A 26317-nucleotide genomic window follows, 5' to 3' on the forward strand; every position below is an offset into this window, starting at 1 on the left:
CTATGACAGTCTGAGGCGGCAGTGGGCTGTTGTCTCAACAACCTCCCACCTCCTCTGCTTACTGAGCACCTGACAAAGGCAAGCAGCAGAGGTGCCGGTGGCAGAGAGCAGGCTTTATGTCCATCATTGTGACTTGCTCCACGCTTTCGACTGGAGGAATCTCGCTATGAGAGTCCATGCTGGACTCTTGACCTGTTTTTCCTTAAGGTTATTTTCTAGCTTTATGCCTGGCAGCTGGGTAAGAAAGTAGCAGGTTAAGTTGCACAGAGGAAGGAAAAGAAAAGAAAGAAAAAAATTATTCAAGCCAGTAATCTCAGCACTTGGGAGGCCGAGGCAGGTGGATTGCCTGAACTCACAGATTCAAGACCAGCCTGAGCCAGAGGGAGGTCCTCTCCCTAAAAATAGCCAGGTGCTGTAGCAGGCGCCTATAGTCCCAGCTATTTGGGAAGCTGAGGCAAGAGATTCGCTTGAGCTCAGGAGTTTGAGGTTGCTGTGAGCTGTGATGCCACAGCACTCTACCAGGGGTGACATAGTGAGACTATCTAAAAAAAGAGGTTAATTCTAAACATTTGAGACAGAACAAACTGAAAGTACACTGGAAGCAAATGGCTTCTCTGTGATGAGGCTAATGTCATAGCCTGGATGGTCCCCGGGTGCGTTTACAGCCTAAGTAGCAGGGACTGCAGGTGCCCACCACCATAACTGACCAATTTTTTACATAGTGTGGTCTCACTATGTTGTCCAGGCTGTTCTTGAATTCCTGGGTTCATTCAAGTAGTCCTCCTGCCTTGGCCTCCCCAAAGTTCTGGGATTATGGTTCTGGCCATGGTGGAAAGTTTTTAATTCACTTCAAAAAACAAGTCAAATACAAAAAAAATTAACAAGAATAATCTAATATAAGGTAATAATTCAATCAGTTTCAAAGAACTGACCTCTCACTAGGATGACCCACCATCCTGGGGCGTTTTGCCGTAGGACACTTTCTGCACTAAACCTGGCGCGCGCACACACACACACACACACACACACGAGATTGAGGATGGGAACCTACGTTAACTCTCTGGCTAGAAAGCAACTGTTAATAAAACATAAACCCATAAATATTTCAGTATTTGGAGATAAGAGCTCTTGTTTTCACAGAAAGTCACACATCGTATATAAAAGTCCCACTGTTCTTATTGTAATCATGTGCGCTAGGTTAACTACTGACTGGGCGCTAAACAACAAAAATTTCTTTTCTCACAGTTATGGAGATGAGAAGCCCAAGGTCAAGGTGTCGTCCTGGTTTCTCCGCAGGCCCTTCTCTCTGGCTTGCAGCAGCCGCTATCTTTGTGAGTGGCTGCGTCTCTGCGCGTGCGTGCATGTGCCTGCGTATGCGTGCTTGCGTGGCTGCGTCCCTGCTAGTGTGTGTGTGTGTGCTTGCGCCTGCGTATGCGTGCGTGTATCTGCATATGCGTGCGTGCATGGCTGCGTCTCTGCTTGCGTTGTGCGTGACTGCGTCTTTGCTCATGCGTGCATGCGCCTGCGTATGTGTGCGTGCATGGCTGTGTCTCTGCTTGCGTGTGTGTCCCAGTCCTGCTAAATAAGGATCCCACTTTTAAGGCCTCTTCTAATCTGAATTAACCTCTCCATAAGCCTGTTCTCCAGATGACATCACGTGGTGGTTTAGGGCTTCTTTGTGAATTTTGGGAGCCGGTAATCAATGCTAATCTCCCTCCTCGGCCTCTCTGAAATTCATGTCTTTCCTACACGCATGATGCCTTCTCATCATCCCATAGCCCCCAAGTCTTTTTTTTTTTTTTGAGACAGAGTCTCACAATGTTGCCCTCTGTAGCGTGATGTGAGCTCAAACTTCTGGGACCAAGCCATTCTCCTGCCTCAACCTCCCAAGTAGTTGGGACTGCAGGCAACCACCACAATGCCTGGCCAGTTTTTGGTCGCAGTTGTCATTGGTGTTTGGCTGCCTGGGCTGGGTTTGAACCCATCAGCTCTAGTGTTGTGGCTGGTGCCCTAACCGCTGAGCTACCAGGGGCAGAGCCAGTCCCTAAGTCTTACCCCATTTCAGTATCAATTCCAAGTTTAAATCAGGTATCTGTGAGTCGCCTGGAGGAAAAATTCCTCTCCAAGTGTAAACCTATTAAGCCAAAGACAAGTGCTTCCAAAACACAACTGTGGGACAGGCATAGGATGGACATTCACACCCTAAGAGGAGAGACTGGAAAGAGGAAAGGGGCGATGGACACGGGCCAAGTCTAAATCCTAGCAAGGCGAATTTAGATCCTCATGGTCAAGCATCAGCCTGGCTCCCCTGTGGGCACTGCCTCCGCCTTGGGTCGTGACCCTTCCCCCGTGGTAGAGCCCCCTCCATACAGTTTTTCACTGTGATCCTGCCCCCCCCCCGAGACCCTGGGTGGGGACTGCCTGGCCTCCCAGGCCCTGGTGGTCTCTGAATAGCCTTCAAGTTTGTTCTTCCCTTTCCTGAAGCATAAGAAGATTTCACAGTCAAATATCTTCATGTCTTGTTCTGTAGAATCCCAGAATTCCAAAAGTTTTCCTTTATTTCATCCAGTCTGTTCTCCTTCATGCAAACTCGCAGTGTCTCTGCTAGTGTAACCCCCTCTCTATTCCTGGCTGCTGCTGAGATGGCTGATTAACTCCACGGTAATCTCCTTAGGGAGAAACTGTCCAGTGACACTCTTGGTGCTCTCTCCAGAACATGCTTAGCACTTTTTTTTTTTTTTAATTTTGAAATATGAATAGGCTGAGAATTTTTCAGATATTCACATTCTGGTTCCTTTTTGCTTAGCAGTACATTCAATTCCTGTCTCTCCTTTTGCATTTTATTGCAAGAAGTAGTGAGAAGCCAGGTAGCAACTATACCGTCTTGCTTGAAAGTTTTCTCAGCTAGTTACCCCATTTTATCACTCCTAAGTTTTACCTTCCACAAAACAGTAGAACCCAATCTAATCTAGTTGTCTGCCTCCTTCCAACCAGGATGGCCTCTCTTCCAGCATCCAGCACACTAACCATTTCCTTTTAAATTTTTGAATTTGTTTCAGTGCCAACATAATTGTTGTTGCCTTTTTAGCTTCAAATTCCAATTGCTGAGTCAGGGGACATGCACCTGTCATCCCAGCAACTCTGAAATCTGAGGCACGAGCTCAAGTCCACTCTGAGCAACATAGTGAGACTGTCTCATAAAAATTTCATTTGCTTATTGCTGGCATGATAGGAAAATAACTGACCTTTGTACACTGACTTTGTGTTCTGCCACCTTATTGTCGTTGCTTGTTAGTTCCAGGGAAGTTTTTTTGTTGATTCTTTGGTATTTTCCACACAGGCTTTCATGTCATCTGTAAACAAAAACTGTTGTATTTCTTCCTTCTGATCGACATGTAGGACAGAGCATTGGGTTAAAAGTTCTAGGCACTAGGAACAGAGTAATCTGGACAGAACCCCAGCATCGCTGCTGGCCCCGAGGATGGAAAACAACACTTGCTAGACACTGCTCACTGTCCAGGCCTAAGTCACACTTACCAGTGATAAGGCTGAGGTTAAGAAGTGCAGTAGGGCGGTGCCTGTGGCTCAGTGAGTAGGGCACTGGCCCCATATACCGAGAATGGCGGGTTCAAACCCAGCCCCAGCCAAACTGCAACAAAAAATAACCAGACATTGTGGCAGGCGCCTGTAGTCCCAGCTACTCAGGAGGCTGAGGCAAGAGAATTGCCTAAGCCCAGGAGTTGGAGGTTACTGTGAGCTGTGACACCACAGTACTCCACTGAGGGTGATAAAGTGAGACTCTGTCTCTCTGAAGAAAAAAAAAAAGAAGTGCTTTAAAAAGAATTTGTTACGAGTCAATATGAAACTTGCCCCTGTGCTGTATTTTCTCATGCCTGAGACTTTGATAAAAGCCTGTGTGGGTCATGGGGAAGGGCCACCCCTTGTATCCCAGTGTAGGGAGCTGGCTGGTGTTGGCCTCTCCGGGGCCCCTCAGTCCAGTGCAAAGGGACTGAGTAGGTGTCGTTATTTTGTGTAAAGTTGCACCAACATTTACTTACCTTTTCTGTCCTTGTCCTGTCTTACCGTAAGTCCTATAACTAGGACTTCCTAAATGAAGCTGAATAGGAAAGAGGGATGAGAGTGGAAATCCTTGTTCTGTTCCCAATTTTAGGAGGAAAGAGTCCAGTTTCTCACTATTTAGTATGATTTTTTTTTTTTGAGACAGAGACTCACTTTATCACCCTCAGTAGAGTGCTGTGATGTCACAGCTCACAGCAACATCAAACTCTTGGGCTTCAGTGATTCTCTTGCCTCAGCCTCCCAAGTAACTGGGGCTATAGGCACCCACCAAAATGCTGGGCTATTTTTTATTTTAGTTGTCATTGTTTTTGGCAGGCCCAGGCTGGGTTCAAACCGGCCAGCTCCGGAGTATGTGGCTGGTGCCCTAGCCACTGAGCTACAGGCGCTGAGCCTATTATGATTTTTTTTAAACATTTTTATTTTTTAGGGACAAGGTATCACTCTTCTGCCCAGTCTGGAGTGCAGTAGTGTGGTCACAACTCATTATGAGGCAGGGGATAGAAGCAGACCCAGACTCTGCCCTGGGAACTCTGCACAGGCATTAGCCAGGCCATCTGCAAAAAGTATGAAACTCCTAATTACAACCCCCACTGTAGAAGATGTTCCTGTTATTGACATGCCCTTCAGAGGATACATGTTGAGCCCACGTAGTAACCTTGTAACATCCTTGACCATCTGTTGTCTTTGAGGATGGGCGGCCTTGCACCAAGGGCATGAGCCGGCCTGACCTTCCCTGAACCACAAGATTTTCACATCCACCCAAGCCCTAAAAATGTACAAAAAGGGAGCCAGAATTTGAGTTGGTGGGCTTGGTTCTGGGGACGCTAGTAAGCCAAGAGTCCTGACCAGTGAATAAAGCCACTTCCTGTTTCAACTGGTGCCTTAGAGTCTCCTGCTACAATGACAGCCTCAAACTCCTGGGCTGAAGGGACGTCCCCACCACCTCCTCCTGAGTAGCTGGGAGGACAGCGTGTGACGCTGTGCCTGCTACTGGGTTTCTGCAGGTGCACTTTATCAAGGTGAGGAAGCTCCTCTCTACTTCCAGTTTCCTGAGAGTCTTATCAGGAAGGTGGATAGGATTTTGTAAAGGTGCTTTCTGCATCTAGGGCCATGATCCTATGATGCTCTTTCTTTAGCTTGTTCATGGGAAGGAGGACTTTGATTTCTGAACACTGAGCTGGCCTTGTACACACTGAGTTAGTCCATGGGGCTGTGGGAAAGGGAACTCATGTCTGCAACTTACTCTGACAAGTATTTTCAAAACAGCATGAATAAAAGGATGGAAGTTTGGAGATTTTGTAGTTAAAAATCTTGGGAAAAAATTACAAATCTATGTAAGGACTGTAGAACCCAGGCAGATATAAAAATGAAAGTGACTTGATTTGCAGTGATTTTGTTACTGTGGGTAATGTTTTCTCTCTTTAACTTACAGCACTCAGTATTGCAGAAAGCTTTTTAAAAACATCAGTGGTGAATCCCTGCAGAGTTTTAAAAAGCTCCTTATAGTTCCCTAAAAATATGTTTCTGTTTCAAAACTGATTTTCTGGTTTCTGGCTTAAAAGTCAAAATTCCATCCAATAATTCTGTTTTTCACTAACATCAGAAATACTTTCTCTGAACTCTATTGCTTTTTCTTTTTTCATTATTGATTAAAAAAAAAAACCCTAAAGACACAATTCAATTTTTCCCCCTAACATTCTAGTATTTTGTGGGGACAGCAGGCATTATAAGGAGAGTTGAGGCATTGAACTTGTAAGCAAGTTAAAAAAAGTATCTGTTGCCCCTTTCCCCCATGTCTGTCCATCACCACTTGGATCTGGCTAATAATTCCTCTGAACTTGCAGTTCTACAGACAAAGCTACTGGTCTCTGCTTTGGGTCTCTCTTTTATTGCAACTCTAATTTTTTTTTTTTTTTTGAGATAGAGTCTCACTTTGTCACACTCAGTAGAGTGCTGTAGTATCATAACTCACAGCAACCTCAAACTCCTGGGCTCAAGCAATTCTCTTGCCTCAGCCTCCCCAGTAGCTGGGACTACAGATACCTGCACAACACTCGGCTATTTTTAGAGATGAGGTCTTCCTCTTGCTCAGGCTGGTCTCTAGGAACTTATGAGCTCAGGCAATCCAGCCACCTTGGCCTCCCGGAGTGCTTGGATTATAGGCGTGAGCCACCACACCGAGCTGCACTCTTGATTATTGCAACTCCAGAAAAGACTTTGAAAAGAAAACAGGACTAAATTTCCCAGAACAATTGTTTTTAATAAACAAATTTCAAAATCAAACATCTATGTTCAGAAATATCACAAGAAAATACTTATTACTGTATTTTTTTCAGTTTCAATTATTTTCCACATCATTTAGAGTTTGACATTTTGTATCAATAAACTTAATTGCCCACTATGTCCAAGTTATCTTTGTAGACACTTTGGGAAATATGAAAATGAAACAGATTAGGTCTTGGTCCTCGCAGCGCGGAATTCCTGACAGTTTAAACACCACCTCTGATGGCCGTGAGAGCAATACCAGCAGAGGAAGGAAGGAGGGCAGTAGAGCTTGTGGAGAAGAGGGCATTTGAACCTACATGCAAAGTAGCTGCAGGGGAAAGGATTTTTTAGGAAGAGCTCTGGCGAGAAAATGAACCAATAGCATATATATTCAGGATAGAGAAATTTATCTTAAGGAATTTATTCATGCAATTATGGAGGTTGACAAATGAAAAATCTGCAGGGTAGGCCAGCAGGCTAGAGACTCAGGGAAGAGCAGTGGCTGATGTGCAAGGCAGAACCCCTCCCCCACTGAGGGGTCAGTCTTTTTTCACTAGGTCCTCCAACCAATTGGACCAGGGCCACTCACATTGTGGAGTGCAGTCTCAAAGTGTACTGGTTCAAATGTTCATCTCATCTAAAAAAATACCTTCACAGAAAAACCTAAAACAATGTTTGACCAACTATCTGGGTAGTGTGCCTAGCCAAGTTGACATATGAAAGTGCCCATTATGGCAGCGTAAGTGTGTTTTCAGGCTCAGGGAAGAACAAAAGACTCATGTAGGAATAATGTGTAGCAGAGATAATTCAGGAGCAAGGTCAGAGAGAAGGAGAAGGGCATGCTCTAGGACCTTAGAAAGAAGGATGGGGAAGGACAGAAAAAGATGGGTTAGGTGCTGAAGAATTTTGAGATGAATACAGAAAAGCTGATGTCTGGCTTGGTGCCTGTAGCTCAGTGGCTAGGATGCCAGCCACACACACAGGAACTGGCGGGTTTAAATCCAGCCTAGGCCTGCAAAACAACAATAAGAACTACAACCAAAAAATAGCTGGGCATTGTGGCAGGTGCCAGTAGTCCCAGCTACTCAGGAGGCTGAGGCAAGAGAATCGCTTAAGCTCAAGAGTTTAAGGTTGCTGTGAGCTGTGATGTCATAGAACTCTAACGAGGGCCACAAAGTGAGACTCTGTCTCAAAAAAAAAAAAAAGAAGAAGAAGAAGAAAAGAAAAGCTGATGTCAGATAGCTTTGGTCTCTCGGGGAAAAGTGAGATGTGTGTTGGAGGCCAAGTTTGGGAGCTGGTGACAACAGCGAGTGTGTACTGGAGACAAGGGTGGGGGTTGAGGGTTTGGAAAAATATTAGGAAGGAACAGCACTCAGCATTAACTTAGTTTGCAGAAATATTAAACCTAAGTTGGCTTTCTGCTCTCTTCTTTTTGTTTTTTCCAGCATACTCTCTAAAAGAGGTGAGCTGTGGAATTACACCAGCTGGAATTTCAGTCCAGGAACCCACTCACTAACACACTGGATGACCTTGGGAAAATTACCTCTGAATTCTTATAGTCTTGGTTATGAAGAGTAAATAAAATAAATTACTTGTGTAAAAAATGTCCAAGATAGTGAGTGGCAGTAAATGAGGAACAAATATGCCTCTCAAGGGACATTTGGTGACATCCGGAGACATTTTGGGTCATCATACTGAGGGTGGGGCAGAAGGTACCACTGCCTCCGTCCAGTGGGCAGAGGCTGGACGCTGGTGACTGTCTTAACCACCCAGACGGCAAAGAATCACCCAGGCCAACATGTCAGTGTCTGAGGCAGTATACGTAAAGGCTGGTTTCTGTTTATATATGAATCATAGAAGCCAAATTGAGTAGCATTTTTCCCATAAGTGGCCACATCTGAAGGTTTATTTTCAAAAATGTCGAAAATGCTGCTTTTAAAGAAGTTAAAGTGTAATTCAGAGACACAAAAAAAGTAAACTCTATTCAGAAATTCTTACACAGATAAAATATGAAAAAATAATCAACAAATTCAAGAAATACCAAAGCCCAGCTCCCCACTGCCCCTTTTGACAATCTCGGGGCAAAGACAGACTCCGGTGCAGTGTCCTCTGATCCTGGGCCGAGATTCCAGGGAAACAAGATTTGGATTTGCATTTGCAAACGTATTTATACTTCTTTCTTTCTTTTTTTTTTTAAGAAGATGTTAATTTTATTATATAACATATTAACAAGTTTTGTAAATAAAACCTAAAACAAAGTAAAAAGACAAATGATAAAATGGAAAAAAATATACTGGAGAAGTATATTACCAATGGCTAATTTATCTCAAGTACAAAGAGCTTTTACAAATTACAAAATAGACAAATGACCTGAACCAGAGCTTAATAAGAAAATGCCTAATATACATCTACATGAAATCTTCAGTCTCAGTTGTAAGTCAATAATGGCCATTTAAAACACTAAGGTAAAGCTTTTATCTACCAGACTGGCAAAGATGAAAAACTTGCAATACACAGCACTGGTGAAGAGAATAGGGAAACAGGCACACCCTGAAATTACTGGCAGAAATCTATGTAACCTTCTTGGGAGGTTACAATTCAGGAATATCTCACAAAGCAAAAATAAGCGTTTTGATGCAGCAATTTTACTTTAAAAAATAGATCCCATAATTAGTACCTAAGTGAAATACACAAAAAGAATGTGTAGTGCCTCATATCTAATAGCTAAAAATGTCCAATAACCCAAATGTTCATTAACAGGAAAGTGATTAACCATACCTATAAAAATGGGAGTCCTATGCATTTATTAAGAAAAAATGAGGCAGAGGTCTTAGACATATATATATTTTAGAGACAGAATCTCTCCCTTTGTTGCCCTCGGTAGAGTGCTGTGACGTCATAACTCACAGCAACCTCTTGGGCTTAGGAGATTCTCTTGCCTTAGCTTCCTGAGTAGCTGGGACTATAGGCACCCGCCACAATGTCTGGCTAATTTTTGTTGTTGTTGTTGCAGTTTGGCCGGGGCTGAGTTCAAACCTGCCACCCTCGGTATGGGGCTGGGGCCCTGCCCTGCTTACTGAGCCACAGGCTCCGCCCAGGTCTTAGACATATTAAGTGAAAAGAACAAGGTAAAGGAAGATACATATAACAAAATCTCATCAGTACAAAAGAAAGCACAGTGTATGCACGTTTGTATGTAATGAATCTACTCATATATGCAAACGAATGTTCCTGAAAATACTATATAAACAGATGGTGGGTGTGGCTGAGGATAGAAGACAACCTTGGGACTTGCACTTCTGATTTCATATTTTCCTGTATAATCTTAATTTTTAATACTCTGTATGTTACTTTTAAAATAAAAACACTAAGAGGGAGGCAGAGCAAGATGGCAGCCGAGTAACAGCTTCCTTGCATCTGGGCACCATGAGTCTGGGGAGATAGGACTCCAGGCATCTCTGGCTGGTGGGAACTGCCTATCATCACTCCTATGAAGATACAGGGAGTCAGCGAGAGACTTCTGGACCCCAAGAGGAGGACTAAAACAGTGGAAAACCGGCAAGTGGTCGTGTGTGTTCAATCCGTCTAAACCCGCCCACAACTGTAAGTTCAGTAGCAGCGAGACTGCAAACCAGAAAGGCCTTACCTGTGAACTATTTTGATGTCCTTGGACTTGGCACTGAGTTGAACTGCCTTGGGGAAGGCCTGAGCGGGAGTGCGGAGAACTTTGGCCGTTGTCTAGGGCCCCAGTGTGAGCCGCTGAGCCAGACGGAGCTAATAGTGTTTGGCGGTGGGTCACATGGATCCCTTGTCAGTGATCTGCCCCGGCAAGCTCCGCCCTCAGGGTGGCAGAGCTACAAACGGGTGAGAGCTGGTAACCCAGCAACCAAGTAGCCTAAGGGTGGGGTTTGAGCCGCCTTGCAGCCCTAACCCTCAGGGGCAGAGTGAGACCGGTTTTGGCACACTGAGTAAGTGGATAGCCACTTCAGCAGCGATTCCAGCGAGAAAGCTGGGAAAGCTTCTGCTCAGCAAGTTTACAAGTTCAAAGTGCCTTTTAAGTAGGCTGAAGAGAGATTTAGGGTGTCTACCTGCTGGGGTTTGAGAAATCAGCAGCCTCCAGTCGTATCAGAACTGTGACTAACATCTCATACCCCAGAAGACCACGTGTTGCCAGACAATATTCAATAACATATACAAACTGCTTTGTTTTTGGTTCTGTATTTTTTTCTTTTTCTTTTTGTTTGTTTTTTTTTTTTTTGTTTCTTTATTTTGACGTTGCTGATGTTCTTTTGTTTTTTTAATTTCAGTCTTTTCCACACAGATCCCTTTTTCTTTCTCAATTTTCCTAGTTTAATTATAATTTCCCATTGCTGCCTTTTTTAATAACTTCAACTTCATTTTTGCTAGTGTTTCTACCAATATAATTTGGTTTTTCACCCAATTTTATCCCCGTAAAGTTTTCTGTTTGCTTCTTTTGGTTTGATTTATAGCATTTTTGTCTTTCCTCTCTACTTGGTGGAGGTGGGATACTGTGTCTGATCAGGTTAGCAAAGAGCTGATGACCTCAAGGGAACCACGCAACTGGGCACCCCCAGAAGGTGGGGTTTTTTAAGGTTGTGTCAAAATACCCTACTGTACACCTATATTGCCCTGTCTCCCTCTTTCTGTGCCTCTCTTCTTTTTGTCAATATTCCTTATACCCACCCCCTCTACTTTCTCTATCTTTCTTTTTTTCTTATCACTCAGTCCTCCTTTCTTTCATCCCCTTTTTTTGCTCTTCAACCTTCTCACCTTTCTGGTCCTGTAACCCTTAGTCCACAGGCACAAGAACTTAAAGAGCAAGAGGAAGTGAAAGGAAAATTAGGGCAAGGAAACAGATAAAAGAAACCACTCATGAGGAAGAATCAGCAGAAAACTCCAGGCAACATGAAGAACCAGTCTAGAACAACCCCACCAAGGGACCATGAGGTAGCTACTGCAGATGATTCCACCAGTACAGAAATGTTAGGAATGACAGAAAGGGAATTTAGAATACACATGTTGAAAACAATGAAAGAAATGATGGAAACAATGAAGGAAATTGCTAATAAAGTGGAAAATAACCAAAAGGAAATCCAAAAACAGAATCAAATAAGAGATGAACGATATGAAGAATATAAAAAGGATATAGAAGACCTGAAGGAAGTGAAACAGTCAATTAGGGAACTTAAAGATACAATGGAAAGTATCAGCAACAGGTTAGACCATGCAGAAGAAAGAATTTCAGAGGTAGAAGACAAAGTTCTTGAGATAACTCAGACAGTAAAAGAGGCAGAAAAGAAGAGAGAGAAAGCAGAACGTTCACTGTCAGAATTATGGGACTTTATGAAGCGTTCCAACATACGAGTTATAGGAATTCCAGAAGGGGAAGAAGACTGCCCCAGAGGAATGGAAGCCATACTAGAGAATATTATAAAAGAAAATTTCCCAAATATCAGCAAAGAGTCTGACACACTGCTTTCAGAGGGATATCGGACCCCGGGTCGCCTCAACTCTAACCGAGCTTCTCCAAGACACATTGTGATGAACCTGTCCAAAGTCAAGACAAAAGAAAAGATTCTGCAAGCTGCCAGGAGTAAGCGCCAGTTGACCTACAGGGGCAAATCCATCAGAGTGACCGCAGACTTCTCTAATGAAACTTTCCAAGCAAGAAGACAATGGTCATCTACCTTTAATCTACTTAAACAGAACAATTTCCAGCCCAGAATTCTGTACCCTGCTAAGCTAAGCTTCAAAATTGATGGAGAAATCAAATCATTTACGGATATACAAACATTGAGGAAATTCGCCACAACAAGACCAGCTCTACAGGAAATACTTCAACCTGTTCTGCACACTGACCACCACAATGGATCAGCAGCAAAGTAAGAATTCAGAAATCAAAGGACAGAACCTAACCTCCACACTGATGCAAAAGACAAAACTAAGCAATGGACTCTCACAAAATAAGACGAATAGAATACTACCACACTTATCAATTATCTCAATAAATGTTAATGGCTTCAATTCCCCACTGAAGAGACATAGACTGGCTGACTGGATTAAAAAACACAAGCCATCCATTTGCTGTCTGCAAGAAACACACCTGGCTTCAAAAGACAAATTCAAGCTCCAAGTCAAGGGTTGGAAGACAATTTTTCAGGCAAATGGAATTCATAAGAAAAGAGGAGTTGCAATCCTATTTTCAGATACATGTGGATTTAAAGCAACTAAAGTCAAAAAAGACAAAGATGGTCACTTTATATTGGTCAAGGGAAAAATACAACAAGAAGACATTTCAATTCTAAATATTTATGCACCCAATTTAAATGCTCCCAGATTCTTGAAGCAGACCTTACTCAGTCTGAGCAATATGATATCTGATAATACCATCATAACAGGGGACTTTAACACACCTCTTACAGAGCTGGACAGATCCTCTAAACAGAAATTAAATAAAGATGTAAGAGATTTAAATGAGACCCTAGAACATCTATGCTTGATAGACGCATATAGAACACTCCACCCCAAAGATAAAGAACTAACATTCTTCTCATCACCCCATGGAACATTCTCCAAAATTGATCATATCCTGGGACACAAAACAAATATCAACAGAATCAAAAGAATTGAAATTTTACCTTGTATCTTTTCAGACCATAAGGCACTAAAGGTGGAACTCAACTCTAACAAAAATGCTCAACCCCACCCAAAGGCATGGAAATTAAACAATCTTCTGTTGAATAACAGATGGGTGCAGGAAGAAATAAAACAGGAAATCATTAACTTCCTTGAGCATAACAACAATGAAGACACAAGCTACCAAAACCTGTGGGATACTGCAAAAGCAGTTTTGAGAGGAAAATTCATCGCTTTAGATGCCTACATTCGAAAAACAGAAAGAGAGCACATCAATAATCTCACAAGAGATCTTATGGAATTGGAAAAAGAAGAACAATCTAAGCCTAAACTCAGTAGAAGAAAAGAAATATCCAAAATCAAATCAGAGATCAATGAAATTGAAAATAAAAGAATCATTCAGAAAATTAATGAAACAAGGAGTTGGTTTTTTGAAAAAATAAATAAAATAGATAAACCATTGGCCAGACTAACGAGAAATAGAAAAGTAAAATCTCTAATAACCTCAATCAGAAATGATAAAGGGGAAATAACAACTGATCCCACAGGGATGCAAGAGATCATCTCTGAATACTACCAGAAACTCTATGCCCAGAAATTTGACAATGTGAAGGAAATGGATCAATATTTGGAATCACACCCTCTCCCTAGACTTAGCCAGGATGAAATAGACCTTCTGAACAGACCAATTTCAAGCACTGAGATCAAAGAAACAATAAAAAAGCTTCCAACCAAAAAATGCCCTGGTCCAGGTGGCTTCACTCCAGAATTCTATCAAACCTTCAAGGAAGAGCTTATTCCTGTACTGCAGAAATTATTCCAAAAAACTGAGGAAGAAGGAATCTTCCCCAACACATTCTATGAAGCAAACATCACCCTGATACCAAAACCAGGAAAAGACCCAAACAAAAAGGAGAATTTCAGACCAATCTCACTCATGAACATAGACGCAAAAATTCTCAACAAAATCCCAGCCAATAAATTACAGCTTATCATCAAAAAAGTCATTCATCATGATCAAGTAGGCTTCATCCCAGGGATGCAAGGCTGGTTCAACATACGCATGTCTATAAACGTTATCCACCATATTAACAGAGGCAAAAATAAAGATCACATGATCCTCTCAATAGATGCAGAAAAAGCATTTGATAAAATCCAGCATCCTTTTCTAATTAGAACTCTGAAGAGTATAGGCATAGGTGGCACATTTCTAAAACTGATTGAAGCTATCTATGACAAACCCACAGCCAATATTTTACTGAATGGAGTAAAACTGAAAGCTTTTCCTCTTAGAGCTGGAACCAGACAAGGTTGTCCGCTGTCACATTTACTATTCAACGTAGTGCTGGAAGTTCTAGCCAATACAATTAGGCAAGACAAGGAAATAAAGGGAATCCAAATGGGAGCAGAGGAGGTCAAACTCTCCCTCTTTGCTGACGACATGATCTTATACTTAGAGAACCCCAAAGACTCAACCACAAGACTCCTAGAAGTCATCAAAAAATACAGCAATGTTTCAGGATATAAAATCAATGTCCACAAGTCAGTAGCCTTTGTATACACCAATAACAGTCAAGATGAGAAGCTAATTAAGGACACAACTCCCTTCACCATAGTTTCAAAGAAAATGAAATACCTAGGAATATACCTAACGAAGGAGGTGAAGGACCTCTATAAAGAAAACTATGAAATCCTCAGAAAGGAAATAGCAGAGGATATTAACAAATGGAAGAACATACCATGCTCATGGATGGGAAGAATCAACATTGTTAAAATGTCTATACTTCCCAAAGCTATCTACCTATTCAATGCCATTCCTATCAAAGTACCTACATCGTACTTTCAAGATTTGGAAAAAATGATTCTGCGTTTTGTATGGAACCGGAAAAAAACCCGTATAGCTAAGGCAGTTCTTAGTAACAAAAATAAAGCTGGGGGCATCAGCATACCAGATTTTAGTCTGTACTACAAAGCCATAGTGCTCAAGACAGCATGGTACTGGCACAAAAACAGAGACATAGACACTTGGAATCCAATTGAACACCAAGAAATGAAACTAACATCTTACAACCACCTAATCTTTGATAAACCAAACAAGAACTTACCTTGGGGGAAAGACTCCCTATTCAATAAATGGTGTTGGGAGAACTGGATGTCTACATGTAAAAGACTGAAACTGGACCCACACCTTTCCCCACTCACAAAAATTGATTCAAGATGGATAAAGGACTTAAATTTAAGGCATGAAACAATAAAAATCCTCCAAGAAAGCATAGGAAAAACACTGGAAGATATTGGCCTGGGGGAAGACTTCATGAAGAAGACTGCCATGGCAATTGCAACAACAACAAAAATAAACAAATGGGACTTCATTAAACTGAAAAGCTTCTGTACAGCTAAGGACACAATAACCAAAGCAAAGAGACAACCTACACAATGGGAAAGGATATTTGCATATTTTCAATCAGACAAAAGCTTGATAACCAGGATCTATAGAGAACTCAAATTAATCCACATGAACAAAGCCAACAATCCCTTACATCAATGGGCAAGAGACATGAATAGAACTTTCTCTAAAGATGACAGACGAATGGCTAACAAACACATGAAAAAATGTTCATCATCTCTATATATTAGAGAAATGCAAATCAAAACAACCCTGAGATATCATCTAACCCCAGTGAGAATGGCCCACATCACAAAATCTCAAAACTGCAGATGCTGGCGTGGATGTGGAGAGAAGGGAACACTTTTACACTGCTGGTGGGACTGCAAACTAGTACAACCTTTCTGGAAGGAAGTATGGAGAAACCTCAAAGCACTCAACCTAGACCTCCCATTCGATCCTGCAATCCCATTACTGGGCATTTACCCAGAAGGAAAAAAATCCTTTTATCATAAGGACACTTGTACTAGACTGTTTATTGCAGCTCAATTTACCATTGTCAAAATGTGGAAACAGCCTAAATGGAGACTTTACATCCTTCGTATTGACCTGGATGGAAGTGGAAGACATTATTCTTAGTAAAGCATCACAAAAATGGAGAAGCATGAATCCTATGTACTCAATCTTGATATGAAGACAATTAATGACAATTAAGTTTATGGGGGGGGAAGCAGAAAGAGGGATGGAGGGAGGAAGGTGGGGCCTTAGTGTGTGTCACACTTTATGGGGGCAAGACATGATTGCAAGAGGGACTTTACCTAACAATTGTAATCAGTGTAACTGGCTTATTGTACCCTCAATGAATCCCCAACAATAAAAAAAAATAAACTAAAATAAAATAAAAAATAAAAACACTAAAAATAAATGTCATTTTACTTTAAAGTACAAAGTCTTTACCTTATAGGGGAAACTCTTCGTGCAAAACCCCGACGGGAACAGCTATGACATCAGGGATCTGGTGTGTTTCTGGTTTAATCAGAGTGGCACATAAGGTAACTCATAAAAGCTTTGTGCAATTCCTATTGGGATGCCCAAATCAAGGCAGTAGGGCACGAAATTCATATTCTGGTGTACACTACCAAAATATTTCTAAAGAAAAAAATTCAAATACTTAAACAGATATTCTGATACCACTTTTAACATAACTTACATATATGTATAGGGGTAGACCTGGAAAATCTTTCATTAAAAAAAAAAAAAATCAGTGAACAGTTTAGAATGCCAACCAATTCATCTAAAATGCAAAGTATATATATTTTAAACCCTAATATTTTGAAGGGGAAAAACGTATCCATCACAAAAAGCGTTCTGCTGGTATGAGTTTATACAATTTCATGGAGTTAAGAATTACAGAACCTGAAAGACCCATTAACCTGAAGTTGATGATGTGAATTATGAGATTAAAAACATGAGCTTTTTCCACATTAGCATTCTGTTTCAGCTACAGTTGCAGAAGAGATTTCCTCACTGGGCTGTATGTAGTGCAGTCACCTTGCACTCACCTGTCAGGCTGTCTGGCTGAGGTGGAACCATCCTCTCATAAATGTCATACTGCTGCTGTCCAAATTGCTCCATGTCATGAACAGTCCTTTGCAGTGAGGGTCCCAGATGCTATGGTATGGCAGTCATCCCTGAGCGTTTGGGGGATGACTGCCCCACCTGGCCTTGGGATGGGGAAGCTACCCGAGTCTGTGCATCCATCAGGGTCAGCGGGGACCCTACTCTGGCGGTGGTTGGGTACTGAGGGGTTGGTCCATTGGGGTTGGAGGTCTGCCGAGAGGTGACTGACCCAATCCGCCGTAAGGCTGTTGGGGAGGTGGGTCTCTGTGAGTACGGAGAGGCTGCCCGCTGAGCAGGTAATGTGGTGGAGGAGTATGCAGTGGGGTTCAGATGTCGGCGGAGAGCCAAATCCACTACCCAGAGAAGTTCTCAGTGACCCCGGTGAAGGAGACACGCCTGTGCTGATAACATAAGAAGGAGACTGTGCTCTAGATGGAACTGAACTAACTCTCCTCATAGCCAGACTCGCTACTGATGGCTGAACCAATGTTTGTCCTTCAGCTCTTGAATTCCTCACCAAATGGTTATTAGTTGATCCTATGAATGAATGCTGCTGTCTATTATCTGCCTTGCTCACATTCTGGCTATTGTGAAAACTCCCTGCTTCCTGGTATCCACTGTCGGAATAAGAATTCATTTGTGTTGAACTTCTTGAGTTACCCAACGATCCCTCACTTTCATGGAGAGATGTCTGTTCTGGTGGATAGAGGGTCCCTTGTTCCGGCTCTGTCCTGGTGAGATAGTTGTTAGGATGGGCAGCGTCAGAAGCTCTAGGTTTGCTTACACCAGTATTTGGCACGTCTGTTGATCTCCAAGGAAATGACTTCTCTGTTGAGCTGGTGCTGACGATGCTTGGTGATTCTGCTCCAAGCCTACATCTTTCTAGCTGACTGGCAACAATCTGCCTTTCCACTTCCAGTTCTCTGGTGAGTCGTTGAAACTGAAGCTCCTGCTCCTTCACGGAAGCTAGAATAGTGGTGGCTGTGGTCTCGGGTTCCATGCCTGGGCCAGTGGAGGCAGCGTCCTGGCGGGTCTGGGGTTGCCCCTCCTCCACCAGTGAGGCCTGCTCAGGAGCTGGCATTCCTCTTTTAATGTTCCATACAAGCGTGCTGTACATATTCATCAGTAAGCTTTCTAGCTTAGGCAGTGGCTGTCTTCGCTCCAGGGATCAGGGACATCTGCGCTGAGGGGTCGCTGCTGCGGCACCCGAAAAAATTAAAAAAGTGTCGCGGCCAGGCGGCAGCCCGCCCCTCCCTCCCCCATTCGCCCCCTCCCTCGGACTGCTCTCCCACCACCCCTGGCGGCGGCGGTGGCCAACTTGCCCCTCCACCCCTTGCCCGTGGTGCAGCCTCCGCGGCAGGCCTCGACGCCGACTCAGCCCGGGAGCCCCCTCTACTGCCCAGAGGCCGCCGCCGCCACCCGCCCAGCCGCCAGCCCACCTGCCCGGCCAGCCCCTACACTTCTTTCTAATATTACTGATCTATTCAGAAAGGAAAGAACTCAGAAAATCAAATGATTACATTTTATCCTGTCTTATGTGGAATTTCTTAGCTATAACTGTAACACCTTCAGGCATTTCAGTCAACAGAGCACAGCCTTAAACAGAACAACCCGTACCTTTGGTTCTCCAGGAGCGCAGACGCTGAACAAATAGTGATCTTAGTTTTTTACAAACAGTTTGATCATATTTGTATCAGAAGTTCACATTGTTTCCACTAAATTTGGGGAGAAGGAAGCAGCACTGTCCTTACCTGGCCTCTGGTAATGCTGTCACTCCCAAATCTCACACTCATTTAATCTTTCTCTTTACCTTGCGGGTAAAACTTGGCAGAACAAACAAAACTTGCAGAAAGTTAATGAAAAAAGAGCTTTTATTTGGTAAATTCAGCGTGGCCAAGGGGTTTGAAACTATGTTTTAAACTAAGAAGTCCAGTCAGCTAATCAGAGGAAGAGGAAGGGGAGTGGGTGGGGAGGCAGAGTGGGGAGACGGGAGAGGGGGCTGTTTGGACGTTAGGGAGAACCCGAGGCTGTGGCTGAAATCATCAACAGTGCGATTTTGAAGACCAGCAGCTGTCTGCAGGGAGCCAGCCGTGAGCCAGCAGCGTCAGGGGTCTCTTTTTCCTCGACCCCCAGAATGACCTTTCAGGGTTGAGATTATCATCCCATTTTTCAAATAAGAAAACCTAGACTGGGTGGCTCATTTGGCTCAGTGGGAAGGGTGCCAGCCCCATATACCGAGGATGGAGGGTTCAAACCCAGCCCCGGCCAAACTGCTACAAAAAGAAATACCTGGGCATTGTGGCAGGTCCCCATACTCCCAGCTACTTGGGAGGCTGAGGCAAGAGAATCACCTAAGCCCAGAAGTTGGAGGTTGCTGTGAGCTGTGATGCCACAGCACTCTACCGAGGGTGACAAAACTCAGACTGAGAGAGAGAGAGATTATGTGCCTGAGTCCACCCAGCTGGTAAATAGATAAAGTAGGATTTAAACCTAATATGAGAAGATGTTGACTGAAAAACAGACATTTTTCTTTGCAATTTTCGTTTTTGGCCGGGGCTGGGTTTGAACCCACCACCTCTGGTATGTGGGGCCAGTGCCCTAATCACTGAGCCACAGGCGCTGCCCTGAAAAACAGACTTTATGTTTGTTTACAGTGAAAACAGAATTACTGTGGGTTTTTAAAAAAATTGATAACTTCATTTTTAAAAGCAGTTTTAGATTCACATATTGTGAGGTTATTCTAGTTCTATAAATAAGCAATATAGTTTTTATTTAAAAAAAGTAAAATCAGTTGGAATCCTTAAAACTCCCTGTAACAATTTCATGCAATTTTTGTTTTTTTTTGAGGCGGGGTTTGGCTCTGTCGCCCCAGCATCACGGCAGCTTATGGCAGCCTCCTGAGTACCTGTGACTATAGAGGCATGTCACTGCACCAGGCTAATTTTTATAGAAGCAGGGTCTCGCTCTTGCTCAGGCTGATCTGGAACTCCAGGCCTCAGGTGATCCTCCTGCCTTGGCCTCCAAATGTACTAAGATTACAGATGTGAGCCACCATGACTAAACTTCAGCCTTCACGCATGTTCTATATGGTTATAAACATATATGCAATTTGAGAAAAAGCAGAGTCATATACATTTTTAAACATTCAAAAACAATTTTTAATGCAAATTTTTGGCTTTCTCCTGACATCCTTCCTCTTATTACTCACACATTTGAAAATACCATATAATATTATCTATACCTACTCCTTTATCACAGCATACACACATGTATATATGTATGTGTACGTAATCTATCCAAGGGATTGATTACCTTACCCAGGTTCCTCCCTGCATTTTTTTTAATTTTTTATTTTTTTGAGACACAGTCTCATTTTGTTGCCCTCAGTAGAGTACCATGGCATCATAGCTCAAAGCAACCTCAAACTCTTGGGCTCAAGCAATCCTCTTGCCTCAGCCTCCTAGTATAGGCACCTGCCACAATGCCCGGCATTTTTAGAGATGGGGTCTCGCTCTGGCTCAGCTGGTCTCTAACCTGTGGGCTCCGGCAATCCACCCACCTCAGTCTCCCAGAGTGCTGGGATTACAGGGTGAGCCACTGTGCCTGGCCCCACCATGCATTTCATGTAACCACCTTCTGAGCAGCTCCCTCTAATGCAGCTGGGTGGATGGTGTCTATTCCTGGTACAGCAGGCCCCAAAGTGTAGGTACACCCTCCTGATGGGCATTTACTTTAGTTCCACTTTTCTGCTGCTGAGAGAGGATACCTGGGAAAGGGGAGGTCTGAGAGAACAAAGGTCTCTCCAAGGAGGCCACAAGGATACTCCTGCAAGGTCCTCTCCATGGTGACTCAGCTCTTAGGAATTTGTAGAAACTTAGCTTGTTGGGGCCTGGAAACTAACTGCTTGCTTCTACTTCTATAAAACCTCAAGCCCCGCTTCTCCAGCTTGGTTTAAACTGACCAATGAGAAAGGAACCCGCTGGCTGGAACTTTTGACTAGACATAAAAAGGAAAAGACTGAGCCAGTGGGGGAGCACAGCCATTCAGACTAGTCTGCCATCACTCCACCAGCTGGAATAAGGCCCTTCCTCTATTAAACATGGTGTTTGGGTGTTCTTCCTCTCCATCAGGCCTCATCTTCCTGCAACACTGCTATGCAAAAATGGTTGCAATAAATATCCTTGCACATGGTCTTATTTTGAGCTCTTAAATTTTCCCTTTCCTTCTTTTATTCTCTATATTCAGCCATCAGCTCACTCAGTTTTGTCCCCTTCCCAACTCCAGGGCTATTGCCTAGTTCAAACTTTCATAAGATCAGCCTGAACTACTGTAAAATCCTCTGAGCTGTGCTTTCTGCTACAAGTTTAATTCTTCTCTTTTACATCTCTTTATCTTTCAACAATTCCTTCAGGTTCCAGGACTGTCTTTCTGATACATATGCAAATGTTGCTGAACTTTTCTGGCAGCTTCCTACCATGGAAATAGCATCCTGGGCTAAAGAGTAAGATAAAGAATCCTGTCCTGGAGAGGACAGATGGAAGCCCAGGCGCAGTCTGGATATGGAGCCGGCAGTAAGGATTGGCCACACCACCTGTCTCTCTAGACTGCCGGCCCCTGCTCAGCTCTGACTGACGATTGCCACCAGGGAATGTGGACCAGACTTGCCTATTATTATTTTTTTACAATAAACCTAGAACTCAGGATTTTAATGGAAACCTTCCAATTAAACACCTGCGATCTGAAACTTTTGTCCTGCAGGATGGAATGTGGCCCAGGCAGCTGGCCACTCCCATCTCTCTCTGCTCCTGTCCACATCTGTCCTCTCCTCACTGATAACCACCTGCTGTTTGTTCATCCACCTGATGTCACTCAGATGTTATGAGGGTTCATTTAACTGATTCTCTGTCTCTGGAGCTGGTCAGAGTCTCAGGACATAATGAGAAAGGAAAAGCAGAGGATGACATGGAAGTGACATTAGAGGCACCCAGGTCCACTGCCTCTCCTGGTGTTGCAGGAAGACCAGACCTGATGGAGAGAAAGAGCACCCAAACACCACGTTTATAAGAGGAAGGACTTTATTCACCAGCTGGGAGCTCACAGCATAAAAGAATTCCAAATGGCCATGCTCCCCGACTGGCTTGGTCTTTCCCTTTCTATCGACAGTCAAAAAGTTCCACCCCACAGGCACCCTTCTCATTGGCCAGTTTGAATCAAGTGGGAGATGCTATTCCAGCCCCTACAGAACTACAGGATTTCACAGAACTTGGAAATTTCCAAGTTCCAGGAAGTTAAGTTTACAAATTCCCAAGAGCTGAGTCACCATGGAGAGGACCCTGCAGGTGTATCCTTGTGGTCACCTTGAGAAGCCCTGTTCTCCTGGACCTCACCCTTCTTGGGTATCCTCTCTCACTGGGAGTTGCAGTGGTGACCTCCGTCACAAGCCACTGTGCTCTGCTCCAATGGCTGCTTCTCCAAGGCCCTGGACTCGGAATTCTAGCTCTACTTCTGAGCACCTGCCCTGTGCCAGGCTACAGGTGGGGCTGCTCTCCTACCTCTTACGTCTCCCTCTTAAACTGCTCTTCCAGGTAAGTTTTATGACACATTTTCACATGAGGGAACTGAGAGGTTAAGTTGCCCCAATCACATGGCAGTAAGTGGTAGGATTCAGGTTCAAATCTAGGTCTTTAACCCCAAAGACATTTGCACTGACTGTCCTGTTGTCAGATAGCTCAGTGCCTTATCCAGGGGCATCATAGGAGGAGAAGCCTTTGCTCTGTCACTGGATACGTGATTGAAGCTGTGGTTTGAGCCTGACGAAGGTTTTCACTGAAGCTTTGCTCATGTCCTCTGCTTATTTATCACCATTTCCAGAATCAAATCCCATGTAATTATATATATATATATATATATATATTCTTTTTTTAGAGTCAGAGTCTTACTTAATCACCCTCAGTAGAGTGCTGTAGCATCACAGCTCACATCAACCTCCAACATCAGTGCTTAGGCAATTCTCTTCCCTCAGCCTCCTGAGTAGCTGGGACTATAGGCACCCGCCACAACACCCAGCTATTATTTTATTGCTGTTGCAGTTTGGCTGGGGTCAGGTTCAAACCTGCCACCCTCAGTATATGGGGCCGGCGCCCTATCCACTGAGCCACAGATGCCACCCAATAAATTTTTTAAAATGTATTATACACTATCTCAAAAAAATAAAAAACAAATATCTATCATGAAATTTTAAGCTCAGATTATAAATAATTCTGCCTGTTAGTCCCACCTCACACTTCTAGGAATCCCACTTTTCCAGAGTGGTCTTTCACCCCATTTAGTCCCATCTGAGAGAACTCGTGGTGGGGTGCAGAGTTTCAGCCTTGCCTGCACGCCCTGGAGCTCTCACCTTCCTCAGGCTTCCCGTTTATGCTTCTCTAGGGAGGTGTAGGTTAAGTAAGTTTCAGTGATTTCTGGGTAAACCCAGTTTCTTCTGGTTGTCATCTGTGCTGTGTGTGAACGACAGGTGCAAGGGGTGGCCACTCCGGATTCTGGACAGTCTGGATTCTGGACAGTCTGGACTCTGGCCAATCTGGATTCTGGCCAGTCCGGATTCTGGACAGTCTGGATTCTGGCCAATCTGGATTCTGGCCAGTCCGGATTCTGGAAAGTCTGGATTCTGGACAGTCCGGATTCTGGACAGTCCAGATTCTGGCCATTCCGGATTCTGGCCACTCGGGATTCTGGACAGTCCGGATTCTGGACAGTCTGGATTCTGGACAGTCCGGATTCTGGACACTCCAGATTCTGGACACTCCCGGTGCCCTTCACTTTTCTCAGGTAACAGGAGGGAAGCACCCTCAGCTGTGCTCGGTGCTGGACACACAGGAGTTGTGTGGTCCTGTGTGGGAGGTGGACACAGACAAGCATTTCCCAAACAGTGAGACCAGTTCCCAGACCAGGGCTGGTACAAATGAGAGACCGACACTGCCCTCTGGGGAGGACAGGCCCAAACGCCACAGCTGGGGGGCAGGGTGCTACACCAGGGCTGCTGTGGGGACAATTTTCAGATCTCTGTCAGGAATACATCACAACTCACCCTTGGGCCACATAAGAGGACAAAGTCAATGGTTATGCAGATTTCTGGAGAGGCAGCACCTGTTCCTCTAATTAGCTGACCATTGGTGGCTTCTATGAGGATAGAAGCCATTTAGGGGAATGTCATCTTACCTTATTACATCTGCCTTGTTTCCTCAGTTGACCTTAACCTAGGGGTTAAGATTAAGATGGTTCTAAACATGCGGAACCATCCTATCTAAGGAATAAAGGGTTTAGATACAAGTTTGGGATTAAAAATTAATAGGGGAGATTCCGGCCCCAGCAAGTCATGCCCCTTTGACAAAGTTGAGTCATCACCAGGCCATCTGACTACAGACTGTGCAACAGCTCTTCCTGTCTTTCCATAGCTAAAACTTTCCAAGGACATTTCCGTGACAAATACAATTTAGCACCAGAGAGAGGGCTCTGCTATTCTGGTCTGAGTCTCTCGGAAAATCCAGTCTAGGACAAAGGCTCAGTGGCCTTAATCATAGCTGGGCCTGACAGTGGTCACCATTGTCTTCTGCAGAGGACACAGTATCACTAATGACCCAAAATGTAACAAGAGATGTGTTCATGGGCTCTTGGCCCCATTTCTGGGGAAACATACAAATGTCCCCATTAAGCAGGGTTTTCACAAAGGACGGGCAGTTATGAATTCTGCTGGTCAATGAGCAGAGGACTTGGGCTATGTTGGTAAAAACCTTTGTTCACAATAGCCACACATTAGAAGATGAAGGTAAGGCGTGCTGGGGAAAGATTCTGGAAGCTTTGTTACAAGTTTTTAAAAATTGATAACACTCCCTGCATTGCATTTTCTCCTAATATGGTAGGAGTTATATTGTACAAAGTGATTGCCCCATATGGAGACCTGGTCGGGGAACACTGGAAAACTGTAGGACCATCATAACAGGAGTGGGTTGGGATACGCTTCAGAATGGGTCTGAATCTCTCACATGGAGCTAAGAAAATATGATGGGGGGGGGGGGACTGGACAAGGCCTGAAGAAGGAATCAGGATTAAGAGAAGCCAGAATCCTGGAACCTGATAAGCAGCAAGCTTCAGGCATTGGGACCAGATAAAGAAACACAGTGGATGCTATGGTGACCCTGAACGGGTCCAGAAATGAAGAGTGGGAGGGCAGAGGGTGAAAGGTCAGGGAGGGGCGGAGCGCCCTGGAGGTCAGCTCTATGTGGGGCTGGCAGGAAGCCAAGTGGCTTAAGGAAACCAGACCTGAGTCTAGTCCTTCTCACATAGATGTAAGGGTCTCAGTCTGACAGTGCAGCCCCCACACTCTTGCAGCTCAGCCTGCTGATGGCAAATGGGGCAAGCTGAGGCCAGGGGTGGGGGGCTCTCACCACCAGTCTGTGGCAGACAGGGCTCCCACCCTGTGTTCTGGGCTTTCTCACCAACTTCCCCACACTCTGGTTGACTAGGAAACTTTAAAAGTTCAACACATACGTAGCACCTACTGTATGCCAGGCCCTGTGGTAGCTGGTGGTGTTCAAAGCAGCCCATGAATGTTACAATCTAATTGGTGAGACAGAGAGGGCAGAATTGTTACACCAGCCAAAAATTGCCAATAGATTTTAATGACACAGATAAACGCATATGTAACAATGTTACGTGTGAAGACAGCTAATAAGCAAAACCTTATACACAGTTGATCCTGAACTGCTTGGGTCCACTTAGAAGAGGATGTTTCCCAACCAAACATGATTGGAAAATATGGAAATCTTGGGCAAAACCCAGGTAGACAGAGGGCTGACTTTTCCCACAGGTTGGTGAATAGAAGGACTTGGGTGCAGCCAGGGTCCTGGAGCCAGTTCCCCTGGTATATGGAGACATGATGGTATGTGTGTCACAATTTCATTCTGTTAGAAAATTCATAGAAGCCTGAGAAATGCAGTAACTCACCACTGAACCAAGTGGCCAGGTCCTGCCTAGACCTGGCTGCGGGTCTGTGAGCACAGGTCTGAGGGCCAGGACCGAGTTTCTGACCTATCAGCACGTCTTGCTCTGGGCCTCCCAACCCCCCTCAGCTCAGTGGATGCTGAGGAAATGACACCCCCTTCTTCAACGGGCCCACCCCATCCACTCTGCTAGGGGCAGGGATGAAGCAGGTGGGAGGGAAGGATGGGAGAGGGGCCTGCAGGAGGTGGTGAGGCAGAGACTTATGACTCTCCTAAGTAGGACAAGTGGCCTTTTCTGGACAGATGGACA

The 26317-nt window shown here is 44.2% G+C and overlaps 1 pseudogene; it reads right to left on the reverse strand.

The window, feature by feature from the left end:
• The window catches only part of LOC128579345 (plakophilin-4-like), a 55739-nt pseudogene extending 37650 nt beyond the window's left edge, over positions 1-18089 (reverse strand).
• Between the last annotated feature and the right edge of the window lie 8228 nt (positions 18090-26317).

This window comes from Nycticebus coucang, unplaced genomic scaffold (assembly GCF_027406575.1).
Source record: "Nycticebus coucang isolate mNycCou1 unplaced genomic scaffold, mNycCou1.pri scaffold_46, whole genome shotgun sequence".
Taxonomy (NCBI): Eukaryota; Metazoa; Chordata; class Mammalia; order Primates; family Lorisidae; genus Nycticebus; species Nycticebus coucang.